Below are 23,446 nucleotides of genomic sequence, written 5' to 3' on the forward strand. Positions count from 1 at the left end.
TTGATTCAAATTATTTTGAGGTCAAGAGGCCTTGCAGGATTTTAAAGGTTTAATTCGAAAAAAACAACCCAACTTCCACCCAAGAGCATAAAAACCACAGACTCAGAGGAAGAGGGCGGGCTTTACTTGGTGTCAGTGACAGAAATGAAAAAAGCTCAAATGAGTGAGAAGGACGATGAAGGAAACATCTGTGCTGTGTCTGCTCTGTAAGTAGAATCTCTGTGTTTGTTTGAATTCTTGTACTTTGACTGTCTGCTCTCCTGATAACTGATGATGGAGGAGAAGACATGAAAAACAAATCAGGCTGAATTCAAGTTCAAAACACCACGAGGACCAACTGCAGGTCTGAACTGACTCTTTATCTTTGCTCAGGAGTCGAGGAAACACAGCAGGCAGTGAAAAGATCAAATCATTCACTCATTATATCAACACAGCTGCACAGAAGACACATGACTTTACTGGGTTATTTAAATGTAGTGGATATGTTTCTGTATGTCCCCAGTTAGTGCTCATAAAAATCACTGTAAGTGGTGGGAATCATTAAGTGTCGTGTAAAATGTGCTTAAATCAAGTTCAGGAGACATTCAAGGTTTTGGGATTTTAAATTGCTGAGTGAAAGTAGGTTTTTTTTATATCTCTGTGTTAACTCTGCATTTACTGATGATCTGTCACATTTATATCCTGCCCACATACCACAGTGACACCTGAGATAAGTTTCCCCTCTAGAGTGAGCCAAAGTTTGATGATTGGTTAAGCAGCTGGATGTTGATGTTTTTGTTTTTATTCTTTTTTTGTATAAACTTTACTGAGACATCAAACAGAAAATGATCAGATATATCAGAGAGAGACAGGTTTGTGTGTTTGTCAGCTGTTTGTGTGGAGTTGTTCTTGATGTTCACCTCAAATCAACCTGAGTGTCATTTCTCTTTAGTTCTGATCTCACTGCTGAGCTGCACAACAAACCAAGGTCAGTAACCTTCTTCTGTCACAGTTTAAACCTGAGAAATGCTCACTGATATGACCTGATTGGGTTCATGTTTCACAATGTAAAGTCTAACAGATCATCAGTTTTTCATTTTAACCCTCACAGCTCGTCTGACTGTGAGTCCCAGCAGCTCTCAGTTCTTTGAAGGAGACTTTGTGTCTCTGAGCTGTGAGGAGGACGACAGCTCTGCTGGATGGACTCTGAGGAGAAACACAAGCGAACAACAGAGGACTCAGTGTGGAGATGGGTGGGGAAAAGGTGCCGGTCCTTCATGTAGCATCAGATACATTTATCCATGGCACAGTGGAGTTTACTGGTGTGAGTCCAGAGAGGGTCCCATCAGTAACATGGTTAACCTGACAGTCACTGGTAAGCTGAGTGTGTGGAGTTAGTGTTGATGAAGCTGTGTGTAAATGGATGAAATGCTGTAGTTTGTCTCTGTGTTGAGGTGGATCAGTGATCCTGCAGAGTCCTGTCCTCCCTGTGATGGAGGGAGATGACGTCACTCTGCTCTGTAAAACAAAGACCACTCCCTCCAACCTCCCAGCTGCTTTCTATAAAGATGGCTCCCTCATCAGGAAGCAGCCTACAGGTCACATGACCATCCAGCATGTTTCCAGGTCTGATGAAGGCCTCTACAAGTGTGACATCAGCGGTCATGGAGAGTCTCCATCCAGCTGGATCACTGTCACAGGTGACACACTCACCTGTCTGTGTTTCTGCAGCTTTCAACATTCACAATGTGACGACAACTTCATGACTGTGTTTGCTTTGTTTTAGACAAACACACCACCACACCTCCACCTACATCCACACCTCCACCTACATCCACCTCTGCTCCTGATTCCACTGCCATCACTCTTCCTCCATCACTCTCTCCTCCTGTTCTCTCTGTGTTGTCATGTGTTGGATCAGTCTGTGTTGTGGTTCTACTGGTGTTACTGGTTCTGCTGGTGAGACGATGTGTTCACAGGAAACATGAAGGTGAGACTCAGACTTCCTGATCTTTCATGTCTGAGTTTTTTTAGTAGAATAAAGTTCACATTCATTAAGATTACAGTAATAACTTTCTTAAAATTTCGTAACTTTCTCTGTTTATATATTTAATTAATTTTTTTTTCATTTCATTTTTCATTTTAGCAGATCGAAAAGCTGAAGACGATGACATCATCACTCATGTCATTTACAGTCACGTCAAAAGATCAGAATATCAACAGCCAATCAACAACAGAGGTAATATTTTCTTTCAATTCATTATCAGGGTGACCTAAAATGCTGGACTCAATGATCAGCAGTGAATTTATTCACAGGGAAATAAGACAACAGGTCTAAAAACAAGTCTCTGAGGCTGAAACCACTGGGCTTCATTTCTATACTGAACAGTCATTTAAAGATTAGCTAGTAAATAACAATTAGCTAATGTTGTTCATGAGACTAAAGTCATCTCACTTTGGTAATGTAAATATAATATGAACAATATTATATTTATTGTCAGATTATTATGATATATATATATATATATATATATATATATATATATATATATATATATATATATATATATATATATATATATATATTTTTTTTTTTTTTTTTTTTTTTTTACAGAATATATTATAGCAATGAGCTAGAACTCTGGGTCAAAGATTCAAGTTGCATTTATTTATATAGATGTATTATTATTATATTATTATATATAATATTATGTATTATTATTATTATACATAAGAGACAAATATTGTTTGTTTAATATATTGGAATTATTACATTTGGCTCAATGCTTACATATATGTGTAAAAAGAAAATGTACGAGCTGTGATAACAGTTTCTGATAAAATGAAGAGTAGACTGATATATGAAATATTCCTTTATTGGGTGAGAAAATCAGACCATGTCATAACTGCTTTAAGTCATACAGAATAGATATCAGAGCCTTAAACAGGCTGACTTCTGTTAAATGGGTCAAACTGGGCAGAAATTCTACAAACACATAACATCCTTATAGAATATGATGTAACACTATAGATCAACTTACCTCAGAATATATAAAGCATATAAACAATTACAGCGATATGATGCAACAAACACAGCAGTGCTACTAATCCAAAATACTCAAAGCTTCATAGAACTGAAACAAACATTTATTTTTAGCTCCATTCTGCTGCTGATACACACTTTAGGTTTCTGAACATTAAACTTGTTGCTGCCTTTCATAGTGTGTAACTTGAAGGCCCTGAGTACTTTCTCCCACACTGAAAACACTGGAATGATCAAATTATTTAAACATTACCTAATAAGACTGATTCAGGACAGACAATTAGTTATTTTAAACTTTCCTAGCAGTCCTTCACAAACAGGGAACAGTCTGTCTATTCTCTCCATCTGTCAGCTGCTGCTGGCTCTTCCTCCTCCTCCTCTTCCTCACACACTGCTGAGTCCTGGTGGATCATCAGGGGTGCAAAGCCTCACAGATGATGTGCAGCAGTGGGTCCCTCAGTCTGTCCTCACTCTGGACACTTGCAGTTGTCACACATGGAAATCAAATGTGTGATAAGCTGCAGGATTCAAACACAAGTGTAACTTATAAATACATGTTCATACTTTTATTCCACAATCAGAGAGAAAGAAACAGAGAGAGAGTGCAGGACAGACACACAGGTGACAGTCTCAGGTGTACACACTGCTACAAAACAGCACAAGAGAAGGAGGATTTAGTGTTTGTGTTATTACGAGTGCTAAACAAGAAGAGTTCCCAGCTGGTACAGTGGACACATGTGTGACTCCTGTGATTAAAGCATCTTTCTTTCAGCTTAACGAGTGAACCGTCAGCTCGTTCAAACACACGTTAAAAACAGGTACACCACCAACCTGTTTCTGGTAATTGGTGATTCTATTCTCAGACATGTGAAGCTAGAGACACCAGCAACCATAGTCAATTGTCTTCCAGGGGCCAGAGCAGGTGACATTGAAGGAAATTTAAAACTGCTGGCTAAGTAAATGTAAATGTAAATGTAAATACAGTAAAATCATAATTCACGTCGGCAGTAATGAGACCCGGTTATGCCAATCGGAGGTCACTAAAATCAATATTGAATCGGTGTGCAACTTTGCCAAAACAATGTTAGACTCTGTAGTTTTCTCTGGTCCCCTCCCCAATCAGACCAGGAGTGACATCTTTAGCCGCATGTTCTGCTTAAATTGCTGGCTGTCTGAGTGGTGTCCCAGAAACGATGTGGGATTCATAGATAACTGGCAAACCTTCTGGAGGAAACCTGGTCTTGTTAGGAGAGACGGCATCCATCCCACTTTGGGTGGAGCAGCTCTCATTTATAGAAATATGGGCAAATTTATTTAACCCCCCAAAATATGACTATCCAGAACTGGGACCAGGAAGCAGAGTTGCAGTCTTACACGCCTCTCTGCAGCTTCTCTCCTCCTGCTACCCCCCAGAAAACCCATCTCCACCGAGACTGTGTCAGCTTCCAAAAAGACATAAAACAAACTAAAAACCAGCAACAAACAACTTAAACATAAACAATGTTTAATTGTTTATTAAATCTGAACAAATCTGAACAAATCCCCCAAATCTGAACCAAAGAGTAAAACAGTGAAATGTTGATTATTAAATATTAGGTCTCTCCTCCAAGTCTCTGTTAGTACATGACTTAATAATTGATCAACAAATTGATTTACTCTGCCTTACAGAAACCTGGTTGCAGCAGGATGATTATGTTAGTTTAAATGAATCAACACCCCCGAGTCATTCTAACTACCAGAAATCTCGAAGCACAGGCCGAGGGGGCGGTGTGGCAGCAATTTTTCACACCAGTCTATTAATTAATGAAAGAACAAGACAGACTTTTAATTCATTTGAAAGCCTGATGCTTAACATTGTCCACCCCAGCTGTGAAACTCAGAAACCAGTCTTACTTGTTATCATCTATCGTCCACCTGGGCCTTACACAGAGTTTCTGTCTGATTTCTCAGACTTCTTATCTAATTTAGTTCTGAGCTCAGATAAAATAATTATTGTGGGTGATTTTAACATCCATGTAGATGCTAAAAATGACAGCCTCAACATGGCATTTAATCTGTTGTTAGACTCAATTGGCTTCTCTCAAAATGTAAAAGAACCCACCCACCACTTTAATCACACTCTAGATCTTGTTTTAACATATGGCATAGAAACTGAACATTTAACAGTGTTTCCTGAAAACCCTCTCCTGTCTGATCATTTCTTGATAACATTTACATTTACAATAATTGATTACACAGCAGCGGAAAGTAGACTTTATCAAAGTAGATGTCTTTCTGAAAGCGCTGTAACTAAGTTTAAGAATATAATCCACCCACTGTTATCATCTTCAATGCCCTGTTCCAACATACAGCAGAGCAGCTATCTGAACGCTACTCCAACAGAGGTCGATTATCTTGATAATAATTTCACCTCCTCACTACGTACGACTCTGGATACTGTAGCTCCAGTGAAAACTAAGGTCTCTAATCAGAAGTACCTGACTCCGTGGTATAATTCTCAAACACGTACCCTAAAGCAGATGACCCGTAAGCTGGAGAGGAAAGTGTCACAAATTTAGAGGATCACCATTTAGCCTGGAGAAATAGTTTGCTGCTTTATAAGAAAGGCCTCCGCAAAGCCAGAACATCTTACTATTCGTCACTGATTGAAGAAAATAAAAACAACCCCAGGTTTCTCTTCAGCACTGTAGCCAGGCTGACAAACAGTCAGAGCACTGATGAGCCAACCATCCCTTTAACGTTAACTAGTAATAACTTCATGAACTTCTTCACAAATAAAATTCTTATCATTAGAGAAAAAATTACCATTAATCATCCCACAGATGTAATATTATCTACAGCTACTCTTAGTACCATTGATGTTAAGTTAGACTTTTTTTCTCCAATTGATCTTTCTGAGTTAACTTCAATAAATACAAACCATCAACGTGTCTTTTAGACCCCATTCCTACAAAACTGCTCAAAGAAGTCCTGCCATTAATTAATTCTTCGATCTTAAATATGATCAACCTATCTCTAATAATCGGCTATGTACCACAGGCCTTCAAGCTGGCTGTAGTTAAAACTTTACTCAAAAAGCCATCTCTAGACCCAGCAGTCTTAGCTAGTTATAGGCCAATCTCCAACCTTCCTTTCATATCAAAAATCCTTGAAAGAGTAGTCGTCAAACAGCTAACAGATCATCTGCAGAGGAATGGCTTATTTGAAGAGTTTCAGTCAGATTTCAGAGTTCATCACAGCACAGAAACAGCTTTAGTGAAGGTTACAAATGATCTTCTTATGGCCTCTGACAGTGGACTCATCTCTGTGCTTGTCCTTCTTGACCTTAGTGCAGCGTTCGATACTGTTGACCATAATATCCTATTAGAGCGATTAGAACATGCTGTAGGTATTACAGGTACTGTGCTGCAGTGGTTTGTATCATATCTTTCTAATAGACTCCAATTTGTGCATGTAAATGGAGAGTCCTCTTCACACACTGAGGTTAATTATGGAGTTCCACAGGGTTCAGTGCTAGGACCAATTCTGTTTACATTATACATGCTTCCCTTAGGCAGCATCATTAGAAGACATAGCATACATTTACACTGCTATGCAGATGACACCCAGCTCTATCTGTCCATGAAGCCAGATAACACACACCAATAAGTTAAACTGCAGGAATGTCTTAAAGACATGAAAACCTGGATGGCCGCTAACTTTCTGCTTCTTAATTCAAATATTGTACTCGGCCCTGAAAACCTTAGAAATATGGTATCTAACCAGATTCTTACTCTGGATGGCATTATCTTGGCCTCCAGTAACACTGTGAGGAACCTGGGAGTTTTTGATGGATGTCAGGGCTCTGTGTGCGGGGAGGCGGAGGTGAGGATCCAAATGCAGGACTCAGAGACTGAATTGCAACTGAAACAAAACAAAACCCAAGGAGCATGGGTCCAGAAACACAAGACAACAGTTCAAAACAAAAACACTGGAGACCAGGAAACAGTCCAAGAAATTGAAAGTTCAGGAAGCCGACCCGGAGGCCGACAGCACAGAAGTCCAAAAACCAGTTCTGGACCGACTGCGCAAAAGCAGCAGCGGCGTGGACACAGGCGAACCAAATCCGGGGGCCGACCACGCGGAAGGAAGTGTTGGCGACGAACTCTTTCAGGAGGCCGCCCTCGACGATAATGACATTCAGCTAGGGGCCTGGAGAGCGGCTGGCGAAGGCGAGGTTGTACAGGCCAAGCTGGATCTGACGGCGGTGTAGCAACCGCAGGACCTGATGAGGCAGGATCAGACAAGGCAGGACCAGACGAGGCAGGACCAGACAAGGCAGGACCAGACAGCAGCGTGGCAGCTGTGGAACCAGACGATGGTGTGGAAGTTGCAGGTGGTGACGCTGCAGGCGATGGTGTGGAAGTTGTAGGTGGTGGAGCAGATGGTAGCTGAACGGACTCCCCAGAGCTGTCAGCGGACACGGGGATGTGCTGGCTGGGTCCTCCAGGACCCCCAGCTGACGTAGCTTGATGCTGGCCGGGTGTCCTCAGAACCCCCAGCTGATGAGGCTTGATGCTGGCTGGGTTCTCTTGAACCCCTAGCTAAAACAGAAGATGACTGGACGCGCCCTCCTGGACCCTCCAGCGGAGACAGGCGGCTGAAACAGTTCTCCTGAACTGCCAGCAGAGACTGACAGCGACGTGGGAGCCACGAAGTGCTGGATTGGCTAATCTCAAGCTTCCAGCAGGAGTTGATGCAGGGCCAGAAGGTATAGAGACCACCGGCTGAATGTTTAGATGAGTGGCTGACTGGATGGGTGACAACACTGGAGCCTGAACTGGTGACAAGGCTAATGACTGAGCTACTAACAGAGCTACTGACTGAGCTATGGACTGCAATAAAGGTTGTAGTGATGTTGGTTGTGATGGTGGTTGAGTGGCTGACAGAACTGAAGACTGAGCTACAGGTAGCGGGACTGATTGTGGTGGAGGTATAATAGGTGGTGGAGTGGACTGAGCTAGAGGCAGCTGAACAGGGGACTGAGCAAACGGCAACATAGATGACTGAACTGAGGGGGACTGAAGTAATGGTTGAGGTGAAAATGGTGGTGGAGTGGGCCGCCCGGCCCATTTCTGGGATTTCACAGAACCCAGGATTCAAATCATGAATACATAATGGGCTTGCATTGACAACATTTTGAATGAAATGTGCTGTTTGGAAGCAGCTGGCCCCGCTCCCCTGTCGACAGGTTGTGTGTGAGACTTTAAGTCATCAAACTGTAAATTATAAATTTTAAATTGTAACTGATCCCTTTACCCCTAGTCATGAAGTGTACGTGAACATGTGACGTGTGTGTGTGTGATTGTGTGTCTGTGTAGAAAACAGAGGTGAGCATTCATGCTAAAGATCTAATCATCTTGCACAATGACAACCCTATTGATCCACACCTCTAACAGCAAAGATGACAATAAAGTTTACTTTGACTTCAGCACATTCTATACACTTTTTGTGTATTGAATTTTGAAAAAAAACATTGGTGCAAATTATAAGTCTGTATCATGATGTCTGGTGTTTTCGTGTTTGTTGGTTTGTTTTTATTTAGTTTTATTTTGCGAGCTGGTTATTAGATGCTGCTCCAGCCAGCCATAGAATCCCCCGCCGCCCCGCCCTCTCGTTCCTGTCCCGCAAGCAACAGGCGCACCTTGCAAACAGAGTGCGCCCTTACTCCCAGCAAATGAGCGATAGAAAACCGATCAGTGCCTATGCCATCCCCAAAATGCGCTGGCATGATGTCGGGGTAGCATAAGTTCGAGCAACGTTTTTTTTTGCCAATGCCCGTGATGCTGCCCCCACCACAATGCAGCCCTGGGCAACCGCCCATGTAGCCCATGTCAAAAACTACTACTGCTTGTTATTAACCTCTGTCTCTCTTCCACAGCATGTCTTTATCCTGTTTTCCTTCTCTCACCCCAATCGGTCAGAGCAGATGGCCCCGCCCCTCCCTGAGCCTGGTTCTGCTGCAGGTTTCTTCCTGTTAAAAGGAAGTTTTTCCTTCCCACTGTCGCCAAAGTGCTTGCTCATAGGGGGTCATATGATTGTTGGGTTTTTCTCTGTGTATTATTGTAGGGTGTGCCTTACAATAAAGTGCCTTGAGGCGACTTTTGTTGTGATTTGGTGCTATATAAATAAAATTGAATTGAATTGAATTGAAGAATGGATGCCTTGCTGGATTCTTTGTTTCTTCTTACACATTGTTTTTAAAAGTTAAATCATTACAAAATCATGAACATAATATATACAATATATATATATATATATATAAATCCCTTCAAACCCTATGACTGCTATAACAAAAGCTCTAGCAGTAACTTTAAATTGAAATTTGGTTTGCTGATGCTAGATAGATGATAGATGTGATGGTTGAAAGTATACAACTATATTGTTACCTGCCTCTCTTTCTTCTCTGCTGCAGCCGGGAAAGTGCCGTGACCTTTATGTTTGCCCATCACACAAAGCAGACAAATGCACTGCCCATCACTGCAAAAGTAGACTTCAAGCAGCTTGTTGGGGGATGCAGGACCTCCAACAAGTCCCTACATACTGCAAGGCATCATTCATACTGACCTGTTTCACCCATAAGCAAACTGTAGGGGGTCTAGCAGGAGGCACATGATGTCCTGCTGGTAGGTTAACATCAATATCCCAAAGGATTTCATAACTACAGGTGTCATGGTGAAAGGTCTACATTCTTTTAACCCATCAATAGAGAGTTTCATGGGGGCTGGGATAATAGTGGATTGTTTGAAACATGAGGGACAAAAGAAGGTGTGTAGAGATCAGTGTTCTCACTTTTTTTCCCCTTTAAATTTTTATATGTATATGTGTCCAACATTTAAATTCTATCTCGATATCTTTAGTTGGATTTTAAATCTGACTTTTGTAAAGTTAATAAAAAAAATTTTCCTGACATGTAGACAATATACATTCAACCTGTTCATGAAAAGACATTTATAAAGCTTTTCACTTAAGTACATCCTGTTATGGTTAATAACAGTGTTCCTGTTGTGAGAACATACTTTGTGCTCTGTGGTTAAGTGTGTCAGTCTGCTTTGAAAGAAAATGGCAGCTTTGTGGTTGTCCATCTTTTTCACAGAAACACCCCTACCCTAGTTTCATGTGCTCACTTTGTGGTAATAATAAGAAAACTAAAAAGCTGATGCAGTTTATAAAACGTATTACTTAATCTTGTTATGATGCAACATAGCTGTATTTCAATAACAGTGATGTTGTTGTTGTACCTGTTTTATTGTACAGAGACTGGTTCAGCTGTGGTCTACTCAGCAGTGAGAACTGAAGACGTCAGTTATGGAAAAACAACCATCAGAACAAGGAGGCCCAGGTACAGCTGCTCTTTATCTTTGACTGTGGACAGAGACAAGCTAGCTGCTCACCCTGTTTACAGTCATCATACTAAGCTAAGCTAACCACCGTCATGACTCCACCTCAGAGGTCAAACTTGTGAATTACATCAACCTCTCTCTGTAATTTATTTTAAAGAGATACGTAAAGCAAAATATAAGGTTGATTGTAGATTTGCCTCCCCACTTGCATTAAGATAATTCGCAAGAATACAACTCTGATATAGAGTTTTTTCTATGACTATAAGTAGAAGCAAATGGATGAATGGATGGAAGATATAGTACATTTTATGTACAATAATTTTAGAAGTCTTTTTCTAATAAATGTAAGTTTTTGTCTGTTACGTTCCCCTAAAAGGGTCCAGGCGATGAAGGGGGAAGTAACAAAAAGTGTCCGGGTCAGGAAAAGGAGTCAAGGAGGCAAAGGGGGTTAAATTAAAGAGTTTTATTAAAGTAGCTCAACTAAAAGAGACGGACAAGCCGCTATCACCATTTAAGAAAACAAGCAAAACTCAGGCGTTGGTCAATAAAGTCAAACGTACAGCTCACTAACTGCAAATACACCAAACGCACAGCTCACTTGCTGCAACCACCACAAACACTCAGCTCACTAGCTGTAACCACACAAACATACAGCTCACTAGCTGCAACCACACTAATTGCACTCTGGCCCAGAGCTCACCTTTCCCTGGGCTTAAATCTCTTTAATTACTGACAAGAGTCAGCTGCAAAAAAGAAAGGTGGCAAGTAAGGCAGGAGAGATGGCCGGACACGCCCACACAGACAACTTCAGGAGGCGGCCCTGCTAGGGCCGTAACATTGTCAGAATAGGTGACAACGTATAAGGAATATTAAGCACAGTGGAAACAGAAGACACGTTTTATGCACAGAAAAAGCCAAAACTGCTTGTTTCCATTGGTAAAGTAGACCCTTTCTGCTTTTCCTTATTTCCTGTCATATATCTCATATTCCAGTGGTGGATGTTCATAGTAAACATGGTTAGAGTTTTCTAATAATTTTATATTATTATCAATTTTTGCAAGTAATCCACAATCCAAAAGTTATCTGAAGCTGTTCATCCAAATGAAGAACAACACAAACTGAAAACAGAAATGGTGACACATGAATGAAGCAAAACAGGATAGAAAGACAAGGCCAGACAGACAGACGGGGAACAGAAAGGGAAGTGCAAAAGCTTGTAATCATGTTTCCTGTTGTTTGAACTGTGTGTGTTTGTGTTCAGACTTTAAACCAGAGCCAGACGTCGTCTACTCTTCACTGAAGTAGTCCACCAGTCCAACCACTGATGTCCAGTTGCTGGTCTCTAACTGGTCTCCCCAGCACCTCAGACCAGAGGACATCCACATGTTACAGAGATTTTTATGTTTTATGTCTTTTTATCACTGAATTAGACTCTGATGACCCAGAACTACTTACTGGAAGTCAGTTAATTAATTAATTAGCATGCAGTTATTGTATGTCCTAAGTTTCACAAGTTTTCCTTGTGTGCTTCTGTGGGTTTTACAAAGGTGTCAGTTGAAAATTTTGACTTGTTCTTGTTTAGTTGTGGCAAACTGACACGCTCCTCTCTTCAGAGCAGAAAAGAAACATTAAACTTCAAGTACAGACTAAAACAGTAGGAGCATCATTCAGTGTGTGCAAACTCCACAGAAAAGCTTCAGTACATGATGTTTGTGTTTGAAACTGAGGAGTTTTTAATTTTTGAATTCAAATTGATTCGAACAAGTTAAAATGTGGATAGGAATATGAATGAATAGGAAATAATCAGGGATATGTTTCATTACATGTTACAGTTATGCTTTTATAATACATTTTGACTATCAGGTCTCCTGTCCTGTCTCACTTATTAGTTTGTGATCTGTGTGTTTTGGTTCCAATAAATCTCATAGACATGTGACTCAGACTGGACTTCTTTCAAGAAAACATCCTCTGAACCAGCACAGAGTATTTCCTATTAGTTTAATGAAAGTCTGCTGCCATCTCCTGGTGAAACTGTGTTACAGCAGATCAGCTGCTTTATCAGGGCTCTAGACTTTTAGACTCTAGACTCCTAGACTTTTTGCCACGGTTGCACTGGTGCACCTAACTTTTTTTCTTAGGTGCACCAGCATAAAAGTTAGGTGCACCCAAATTTTTAACCACATCGCTTAAGCATGTTCATTTTTTTATTTTTTATTTTAACTGCTGTCCATACACACAATACTAATTTGTAAATGATTAACTAACCTTCTTGTGCTTGTGCTTAAAGTGCTTTGACATTCTTTAGCAATATCGTAGACAATGTTAAACTTAATCACCATCTCGGCCTCCGACGATGACCTGTTTGCTGCTTCCTGCAGCTGAAAGGCAGTGGGGAGAGGGGACAATTGGGCAGTGCATTTAACACGACATATAATGTGTCTTCTGGATACACTGTGCTTTTTCAGCATTCAGAGGTTGATGGCTCCGTGTCAGAGCACTGGCTATGAATTTCAGACGGATCAGGCCTTAACTTAACTAAAAAGTTATCAATAGTTCTTTTCATCTTTTCTTATTACCCACAGCTACATCCACTTCTGTCGGGCCTAGGCTGCTCACTAGGGCTGGGTTTAGCTGCCGTCATAGGCAACTCTCGCATTTAAATTCATTTTACTAGATATTTACGTTCCTTTAGTTAAAATATTAATAAATAAGAAATAAATAAATAAATAGTAATTCATGTTTCATTGTGTAGATTTATATGGTTAAATGAGTTATTTGTGATAATTGTGCAACCATTTCTAAAGTTCCATCTGTTGTTGCTAAGGGGTTTACACGTCTCCAGAAAGTTATGAAAAAGTGCCTTTTTTGGACCTTCCCCAGGACGTAAAGATTAAAGTTTTATTCTATTCTATTCTATTTTTATTCCCTTTGAGTGAGGTCAAAGAGGTTAATGTTTTATTTTGTTTCTTATCATTGTATGTGAATGCGCGAGTGTTGTGTGATATTCAAGTGCAATTACCCCAGTGTGAGTGTAAGGTGTACTTTATTGATCCTTTTGTTGGAATGTTTCGTCATATATAAGGACTTAAGGACTTTATCAAGAATATTAATTTAAGTTTGTATTTCTTTTCAGTTCTGACGGCATTGTATCGGCTGTGGTTGGACATAATTACATGTTAAGACATGTCTAAGAATCTGAAATAAATGTCAGTTAAAACACAAAGAACAAGTTGAGCTTTATTAAAACTCGAGGGGAGTAACACTGGGTATAGGGGTGGGCGGTATAAATGGTATACACCATCAACACCGCATGTCGATAGTGTCATCATCAAGCTGCACCTGTTTTGGTCAAAAGCATTGCAGCAGCTGCAAACAACATCATCTGCAAATTATGCCGGGCGACAGAGACAAAGCACTTTTGAAATATGGGGAAAGCCAAAAACTGTGCTTCCTCCACTTCCGTGGACATTAATGCTGAATTCTCTCACAGCTGCTCTATTCCCATGTTGTTGCAGTATATTAATAACTAACCTCGTATTGTGGATGGATTATCTCAGTTGTTCCTCTAACTGAAGTTTGGTCCGTTTATAGCATCCTGCCATGCAATTGCATTTGTCCCTAACCACCAGAAACCCTCACTTAACTTTTATCGAGTGGAAAAACTTTAGCGTTCATCCTTCAGCTTCACTGTGCTGTTATGCTTATGTAGCTGCTTTGCTAGCGACCACGTAGGACATCATTATATACCATCATTACATATCAGCTAGTCCAACTTCAGTAACCCTACAAACATTACTGCTGTTTAGTTTTCTCTCTTCATTTATGTTGGAAGTGATAGCAGAGCTGTACGTTGTAATTAGAGATGGCACGATGCCACTTTTTTATGTCTGATACTGATACCGATATAATAATTTGGATATCTGCCGATACCGATATGAATCCGATATAGTGTGTCTTTTAATCAATAAAACTGCTTTTTTTAAATATCTTGCTGCATTTTGTATAAGTTCATACTCAAGTTTAAATAAACAACAACACTAAAGCTATTCTGTTATACCTGTATGTAAAAAATACACTGCGCCCAAAATATTTCATAGTTCAGCAAAACTGATCAATTAAATAATCTTAAACCTACTCAATCCTCCCTATTCTACAGAGCCCCTCTGATGACATGGTCCAAAAAATAAATAAATTGTGGCCACGAAATACTACTTCAAGGCAACAAAATACGTATAACTTGCCCACGAAATACTTATTTGTGGCCATGAATTGGGTATAACGTGGCAACGAATTACGCATTTGTGGCCACGAAATAGATAACATGCGCACATCATATTGATACAATTCCTGGACAGCTGCGTAGAGACACAAGCATAAGAGTAGGCTAACCCTAAACCTATACACCATGGACAGAGACAGTCTGATTGAGTTTTAGTTTAGGCTGGGAATGAGCTACAAATGCATTTTGAAAAGCCTGGCAATGCAAGGAACCATTATTATGGAGAGACATTTAAACAGGATATTGAGAGCCAAGTCGCTTTACAGATGTAAGTATGACCTGAACGCCGGGATAGATTTTATTGTCAACCAACTGCAAGGGCCTGGAAAGGATCATGGTTATCGGTGGATGTTTACAAAGTTCAAACAACATGGCATTACTATCAGAAAAGACGACGTCAGGATCCTCATCTCTTTACTGGACCCAGTAGGTTCCCAGGTTCGCCAGACCAGACGTCTCAGAAGGAGGCAATATTTTGCTCAGGGGCCTAACTTTGTGTGGCACATAGACTCTTATGACAAACTGAAGCCATATGGGATATGTATTAATGGATGCATTGACGGTTTCTCACGCAACATCATTTGGCTACGGGCCACACACACTAACAGTGACCCAAAGGTTATCGGAGGTTACTTTGTGGAAGCAGTGGAGAGTCGTGGGGGTTTCCCCAGGCTCGTACGAACTGACATGGGCACTGAGAACGTGTTGGTCAGAGACCTCCAGCGTTATTTACGGAGAAATGACGGGGATGATAGAGCAGGAGACAGAAGCTACGTCACAGGAGCAAGTACCACAAACCAGAGAATTGAGAGCTGGTGGGGAGTGATGAGAAAAGAAGGAGTTGAGCCATGGATCGCGCTTCTAGGAGAACTGAAGGACGAAGGATTCTTCTTTGGGGATTTCATTGACAAAGCTCTGTCACAGTTCTGCTTCATGCCAATCATTCAGGTAAATGGCCCATATTATGATAACCAGGGGTGGTAATTAATTACATTAAATTACGCTGTTTTAGCAGTAAGGGTAACATCTTAACGATGTAAAAGGTAATTTCGACGTTACCTTTACCGAACGGTAAATCAACCAGCCAAAGTTTTGAAATCAGGGAACACTTCGCCTATTGAACTGATCAGAAGTCAGCACGACTTAAATGTTGTTGTTTTTTTCTGATCGGAGGACATTGTCCTTGTCTGCGCTCATTCTGCATCAGCAGTTATGCTGCAGCTACCGATCTGTGACTGGCAGTCTGTCAAAAGCAGTCAGAGGCTTCACGCATCAGTAACTCTTCAGCGCTCTATCATATCATGTCACCGTGATGCATTTGGTACATTCAGGTCTGAGATGATATTGGATTCCCTCATGGGATTTAAAAATATTGATTTTGTCACCTGTTTTATGCACATAAAGTTGAAAAGCTTTGCGCATCCGCACCAAGATTTGTATTCACAATCCCTTTCTCAACTTTGTGCACTTTTAGTTTAGAGAACTGAATTAATCAAAAAAGATTCCCATGAGAACACCAGAGCATCATCTCACATCTGGACACCTACTCAATACATTTCAAATTGGAAAATCTTAGCACCATGGAAAGTTACCGAGGCATTTGGGCGCGTCATGCGCCGGACAAAGACGGGTGCATCTTATCCACTGATGCTGGAGGAGCACATGCTGGGATGTGGATTCTTTGTTCAGATTTCTCTGTATAGCAACTTTCTTTACAGTAATACAAACTGTTACTTTCACTACAACGTAGTTACTTTTAATAGAGAGTTATTCACTTACTTTTTACTTTTTTAAAGATGTTCCCAACATTAATGATTACAAGAAATCCAGACACCATAAACTCCAAATCACCTTAATGTAATCTTACATTGAGCCATTGTGAAATTGCTTATTTAATGAGTGACAAACTGATTAGATAATTTTATTTGCTTAACAAAAACTATTTTTGAGGCATTGTTTTGTTTCTGTTTGAGTTAGGAGTCACAGGTAGTCCTGTTTTGAGTTTTGGTTCCTTTGGGTAAATTTTCTTTAGGTTATTTCGTTAATTTTGTAGAAAAGCCCAGATCCCACAACTCACTGGTTTGCCTGGTGTGGTTCTTTCTTTTCTTTTCTTTTTTTTGCCATCACTCCCTGATGAGTGTTGGACTGTAGAACTGCTTTGAAATTCATATGAGCTGTTCGCACTAAAGTAAAAAATACCATCACTTCATGCGGATACCCTCTCGGCGCCAGCTGCAAGGCTGGAGCCGAACAACAACACCCTGATAACGACTGTGTTTAGTCTGTTCCTTCCAATTCCATGCAAGGCCACCTGGGTTGGCTGGAAGACTGTTTACTTAGCCTGGCAGGGCGAAGGACACTGTCTCAGCTGAACTATGGACACGCACACACATACATATACTGATACTGATAAGCACTCACCGACGCATCACCCTCCCTACCCCGGATCCAACGCCACCTCCAACGCTTACCTCCCCTCTGATGTGGGCATCGGGTCAGCTGGAGGCGCAGTCGAAAGATTGCAGCGGTCCCAGATCAGATGTACACACTGGAACTCTTTCCCATGTTGCTGTCTGTGTTTATTGTGCTATGGTGTGTTGATATCTGTGCATTCCTGTATTATCCTTTTGTGTTACACATTTCGATGTTTTTTTTCCTCGCTACCTAGCCTGACCTGTCTCCCCAATGTGATGTTTGTGTATTGTATGTACGGTCGGCAAGGTCTGTCATCTCGGGTTGTGGGCAACTGACAAATAAAGGTTATCTCATCTCTCTCATCATCATCATCATCATCTCTGCCTTTGGTTTTCATTAAACTGCATTCAAACATTGCTGCTTTTCAATTCATTTAAGGATGCACCACACATATTTTAGGCCATAATGACATTTTAAAAATACATTGTATTACAGCTTTGACCTAATTCTTGTTTCTTCATCAGGAGGTATTGAATGACATCCGGAGTGTTTGGAATGCTCACCGTATAAGGCCCTCAAAGAATAACAATGTGCCCTGTGGAATACCTGATGTCATGCACATGGCCCCTCACCTTTGGGGTGCAGAAGACTGTCTCGTTCCACTGACAGAAGATTTGACCTTGTGTAAATATAGCTGCACTTTTGTTAGTTCAGTCCCATGTGATGTGCAAGTGTTTGATTTGTGCACAATAATAATGTAGGAATCAAGCTTGGAATTCCCATCTACCATGTCCCAGGCCCTTGATTTATATTTTCATCTCAGGGATACAGTTCGTTCACAGTTATTTGAGGCTACTTAAATGGACACAAACATACAAATGTAGTACATTTTGTACTTTAGTACTTATTCCTACAGCTTAATGTACTTATTATTAAGTAATTAGTGTGTGCTTATCTTGTCTTTGTATCAAAATTATCAGAAAAGACTGTATAACATAATTTTCATTTTATCCATGTCAGTAAATAAACTCATCATGACGTGTTGCTTGCTCTTGGTAGCTACAAAGCGTGGAGTATTAAAGTAAAATATGATCCAGGTTAGAAAAAAATAAATCCTTTTGGGATTGAGTTAAACCTATCACACTGTTAAAGCATCAAAAGGTTTTCATAATAGTTTTTGATAGCAAAAATGTGTTCATTTCTAACAAAAAGAAGAGCACCTTGGATAACAACCACATAGACTGGCAATATATCTAATGTTGTGATCAATTAGACAAGAAGACCAAGTAGGCTAAAGCGTAGAATCATAGTTGTGTCACCAATGCTCCAAATGTTTCTTGAGCCTATAATTTTGTTATTGTGGAATAGATTAAAGCAATCCCATGTTTGATAAAGAACGGCTTCTTTTCTTAAAAATCACAGCACGTCTATGACATTATAGAATGAGTAGTTAAATAACTTTCAGTGGTGTCATTAGACATGTTCATGTTTAAAGATGTATAGAATGTAACAGAGAGGACAATGTTTTGTACAAATGAGAATGGTTTACTGGTCTCTTTCAAAATACACCATACTCAAAAAACAGGTTGTATTTTGCATATAATAACAGGATAACATAACAGTTATTTCCAAAAAGTTATACAAACCTCTTTACAATGTAATCAATCTCTGTAATTGACAACTTTTCCTCTAAACCCATTAGGAATATAAAGGTTCACATTCTTGTTTCTATTAAGATTTCTGCAAACATCTGAAATACTTTAATATAGAACATGCTTAATCAGTTGGAATATGGTATTTGTAATGGTGTTGTACTTATGTTTGTATATACAGTAGACAGCACTAAGCAATCTTCCAGTTTGTAGAACTGTTACTGTATGCTATATTTGAAATATTTGTTACTTTTCCCGTACTAAAAAAGTATTAGAATGTTAAAATTAGTAATTTATTTTGGCACTAACCAGAAACACAATAACAATGTGTGCAGCAGGAACAGATGCACTTCTATGTTTAGTGTACGGATTCCTACCAGGTGAAGCACTGAAAATATTATTTAAATATGTATATGTATTTTCAACTGGTGTTGTTTTGTGGTTTCATTCCCCAAGCAATTTGTTGCCTTATTTTGTCCCCAACACTCACTGCTGCTTCTGCAAAGTCAGAGTGCTAGGTGCTGGCTACTACAGGTAACTCCACTTCAAAAAACCTGAACATTCCCTTTAGCTTACTATTTTAATTGGGGGGGGACTAATAAAGCACTTACTGACCAGATGAAAAAAAGGCTGCACATGAAAAAGGCACAACGGGCTACACTGTTAAGAGAACTTAACTACCCAGTCTATTGAACATTCACATTCATTCCTTCATGTTACTGTTAACTACACCCGTGTTTCTATGAACTGTTAGGGTGGAAAACCTAAAACGTGTAGGGCAGAGAGCCTTGAGGACCAAGGTTGGGAAACACTGACCTACACCACATCCATCACCCACATAGAGCTTGCGAGAATGCTGTTAAATTCACTGCGGAAGTCTGGATAGCTGTGATAACCAAGGGGCAGCTTTAGTACACATCCACATATGTGGGATTGTGGTCTGTGGAGGAAATCTGTAGTTTCTATGAACTCAATTAGTATGGCTTTATCCAACAGATTGGATCCTGTACAGAACCGCAGGAAAAGCTGAAGATAATTGAAATCAATTTCTCCAATGTACCTTTTCAGGTAACCATAAACTGGGCAGCTGTCATCTCCTCTGGAAAGATTAGAAGCTCCTTCACTGCTTTTACAGTTGGGTTTTTTTTCTGCAATGAAATGATGCAGTCCTTCTGGTGGGAGTAAACCAGCTACAGAACCCACAACGGGACGCCAGTACTTGATTACAAACATTGGGGCCTGAATAAGTACTTTGTGTCCTATCTGTGCTAAAACAGGGAGCAGTGTGTCCTTGGTAGGAACCTGCTTGCACTCATGTGCATCAAGTACTTCCAGCAATTCATCTGTATCCACTGAATTGAATTCATCCAAAGCCTTCAGGAGAACAGATCACTCTTCTTGTGAGACGTACAAAAGAAAGGAATCTTTTAAACTACTGGTTGTCGAGCCGTACAATATCTCCTCCGGAAAGGGTATTGCAAGCTTCACTGGGAAGTAACCAGCTTGTTTCCACCCTACAACAAACACGCTAGCTATAGCCTGCCATTCTTCACACTGAAAGTCATGCCGGATGAATGGGACTTTCACCTCAACTCCCAATGTGCAGCTGTCATAGAAATCCATCCAAAATTCTGTCAGGCAGTCCTGCAAAACACCACTTCCTTCCCCCTGTTCAAGCTCTCCATTTGGTAACAACATTTTAATATTGACCTCAGATGAAATAATGTTTGAGTCCTTAAAGGCACTGATCCAATCAGTAAGACGATGACCTCTTCTAACAGTCAGTATTACGGGACAAGATCGTGGTTCAGGGGGTGCTTGGTCAGGAATATTGGCCTCTCCTGTCAGCCCCGGTGAGAGAGACAATGTGTGATGAGGTGGATCAGACTCTTTTTCTGTAAACAGTGTTTCAGAGTTTAGTTCAGCCACACTAATATCCACCCTGTTATCCCCACTAATAATAACAACTGCATCAGAATCTTCACTTTCACCTACATTTGGCAGACCATCCCATGGTAATGTGTCATTCAGTTCCAAATATCCACTTATGGAAGCTCCATCGTTAATTAGAAAGTGGTTTGATGGTTCTGAGTTTATGTTTTCCACCAACAGATCATCAGCGGCCTGATTACGTTCATTGTCAGTGAGATCTACCACAGAGGGCTGGGTTATTGCATGATCGGCCTCTACATCTTGGGGCTGCTGTTGTGTTTTCTTTCTGGTACACAGATAAAGTCGCAGAATTTTGACCTTACTTTGGTCATATAAAAAATAAAACTCATCAACTGTACTGGAAGCATCCACATGCATCTGTGAGCTCTCAATATGAGTTGAATAGTGTGAAAGACTTTTGGGTTTTTTTGAGATGCCATTGGGGAAAAAAAGATTTTCAGCCATAAGTTTGATATTTGACACTGTTTCATTTTTATCTACAGATAAATGCCTTGTTCCACCACCACTTACAGACTTCACCTGTTTGAACCCGTCCTTCTCCTCATCAAAATCCATCCAGCCAACCTCAATTCGTCTCACTGTTCGTTTTGCATTTGTATTTTCTGCCCACTGAGACAATCTCTTTTTAGAAGGCATTCCCTCAGCTCCTGTCAGTCTTTGTTGTAGCCTTGAGAGTATAGATTCTTTCCTGGATGGTGATGTCCGTGTCAAGAGATGTATTCTAAGACACTTCTTCAGCTGAGAATCAGAGAGGAGAAACACACAGTTTTACTTGCATGCAAGGGCAGTACAGAGCACTCGCACTGAGAGTGAGAGCTATGAGACTCGCAGCTCTGAGACTGCCCTGGTCTTTATTTATACATCAGTGGGTGTTTGTTCCTTACATTGGAATGTGGAGGTGTATATGTATGTGTGTGTGTGCATGTGTGTGTCAGAGTGTGACCCCATAAACGACTTCCCTAAATCTGCTGGTCTGGAAAATCCAACAGTTCATCTATATGTAAAAAAGGCACTTAGACTAAAACTGACATAGCTATGTTTATCCTACCGTAAAACAATAAAAGAAGGTACGACCTTTCCCATGCTTCCAGGATGTGGTTGTGAATCCTAGAGCACTCTGGAATGCACACAAAGTCTTTGCAGACTATTAAGGATCGCACATCCTGTCACTACCATATGTAAACTTATATTATTAAAAGATTATACTGACTACTAAGTACAATTTTCTATTGACAGTCCATGACAGTGTTGCTTGTCTGCAGAAGGCCACAGTGGAGACTCTATCTCCAACTTTGGGGATGTACTTTGCCAGGTCACTGTCTGTCATTAATGGAATGACAGTTTCATCAATCTGAAATATATAAACAACAAATTAATAAAATTGTCAATATAAAAAAAAAAAAAAACAATGAATACATACAACTGCATATTTTAGAGTTTACTTTTGATAACAGATACTTTTGGTAATGTGGTACACATTTGTCCAACATAAGATGAACAAGAATTACTTTTTAAATTACTCTTTAAACATATGTCATTAATTAATGTCATTGATTAAACAAAAATATGAAATTCAATAATTTTTTTTAGAATGCGCATAGTAAATTGTGGATTGCGGCTCTCCGTTCACAAACAAACACACAGACACACACACGCAAACACACAGCAACAGCTGCAGTCGCTTACATTCTCATCTTCAAGTTTCTTGATCGCATCTTCTTCAACTTTGCGCTCTGTTAAAAATTCTCGCAGCCGAGTATCCATAGCTGACCTTTAAACCACATGAAAAAGAAATTAGTATTTTTACACTCAGTTATAAATGTTATGTAGCAGATTTTTACATGATAGCCTACCTATAAAATCACCTTATCTATGGCAAATCAGAATTTGATAATGATTGTTTTATTACTCCTCTCCGTGAATCGCTACCTTATCGTGGTGGAGGGGTTTGTGTGTCCCAGGGATCCCAGGGGCTATGTTGTCTGGGGACTTTTGCCCCCTGGTAGGGTCTCCCATGGCAAATTGGTCCTGGGTGAGGGACCAGACAAAGAGCGATTCAGAAGACCCTTATGAAGAGAACATCGAGGGAACAGTTTACCCTGCCCGGGATAGGGTTACTGGGGCCCCGCCCTGGAGCCAGGCCCGGGGAGGGTGCCCGAGGGCGAGCGTCTGATGGCCGGGCCTTAGTCCATGGGGCCCGGCCGGGCACAGCCCGAAGAGGAGACATGGGCCCATCCTCCCGCAGGCCCATCACCCACAGGAGGCGCCATAGGGGTCGGGTGCATTGTGTGCCGGGCGACGGCCAGGAGCGGAGGCCCTGGCGGACTGATCCCCGGCTGCCAAGACTGGCAATAGGGACATGGAATGTCACCTCTCTGGTGGGGAAGGAGCCTGAGTTAGTGCGTGAGGTTGAGAGGTACCGGCTAGATATAGTCGGGCTCACCTCTACACATGGCTTGGGCTCTGGAACCAGTCTCCTGGAGAGGGGCTGGACTCTGTCTCAGTCTGGAGTTGCCCCTGGTGAGAGGCGGCGGGCTGGGGTGGGTATTCTAATATCCCCTCGGCTTGCTGCCAGTACGTTGGGGTTTTTCCCGGTGGATGAGAGGGTTTGTTCCCTGCGCCTTAGGGTCGGGGAACGGGTCCTGACTGTCATCTGCGCTTATGCGCCGAGTGGCAGTTCAGAGCACCCAGCCTTCTTAGAGTCCCTGGCCACGGCCTACCTGATATGAACCTGAGCTGTGTT

The 23,446-nt window shown here is 40.9% G+C and overlaps 2 protein-coding genes and 1 pseudogene across 2 annotated transcripts in view; 1 reads left to right on the plus strand and 2 right to left on the minus strand.

Annotated features, from left to right (window-relative positions):
• LOC148103302 (polymeric immunoglobulin receptor-like) overlaps positions 1–23,446 on the minus strand; it is a 796,664-nt gene that overhangs the window by 397,389 nt on the left and 375,829 nt on the right. The gene's annotated exons all lie outside the window — the stretch shown is intronic.
• LOC118456030 (cell adhesion molecule DSCAM-like) overlaps positions 1–23,446 on the plus strand; it is a 533,233-nt gene that overhangs the window by 105,355 nt on the left and 404,432 nt on the right. The gene's annotated exons all lie outside the window — the stretch shown is intronic.
• Positions 19,567–22,467, minus strand: LOC118456031 (uncharacterized; annotated as a pseudogene).

Source organism: Neolamprologus brichardi, chromosome 3, assembly GCF_056152115.1.
Source record: "Neolamprologus brichardi isolate AB-2024 chromosome 3, ASM5615211v1, whole genome shotgun sequence".
In the NCBI taxonomy this organism is placed as follows: domain Eukaryota; kingdom Metazoa; phylum Chordata; class Actinopteri; order Cichliformes; family Cichlidae; genus Neolamprologus; species Neolamprologus brichardi.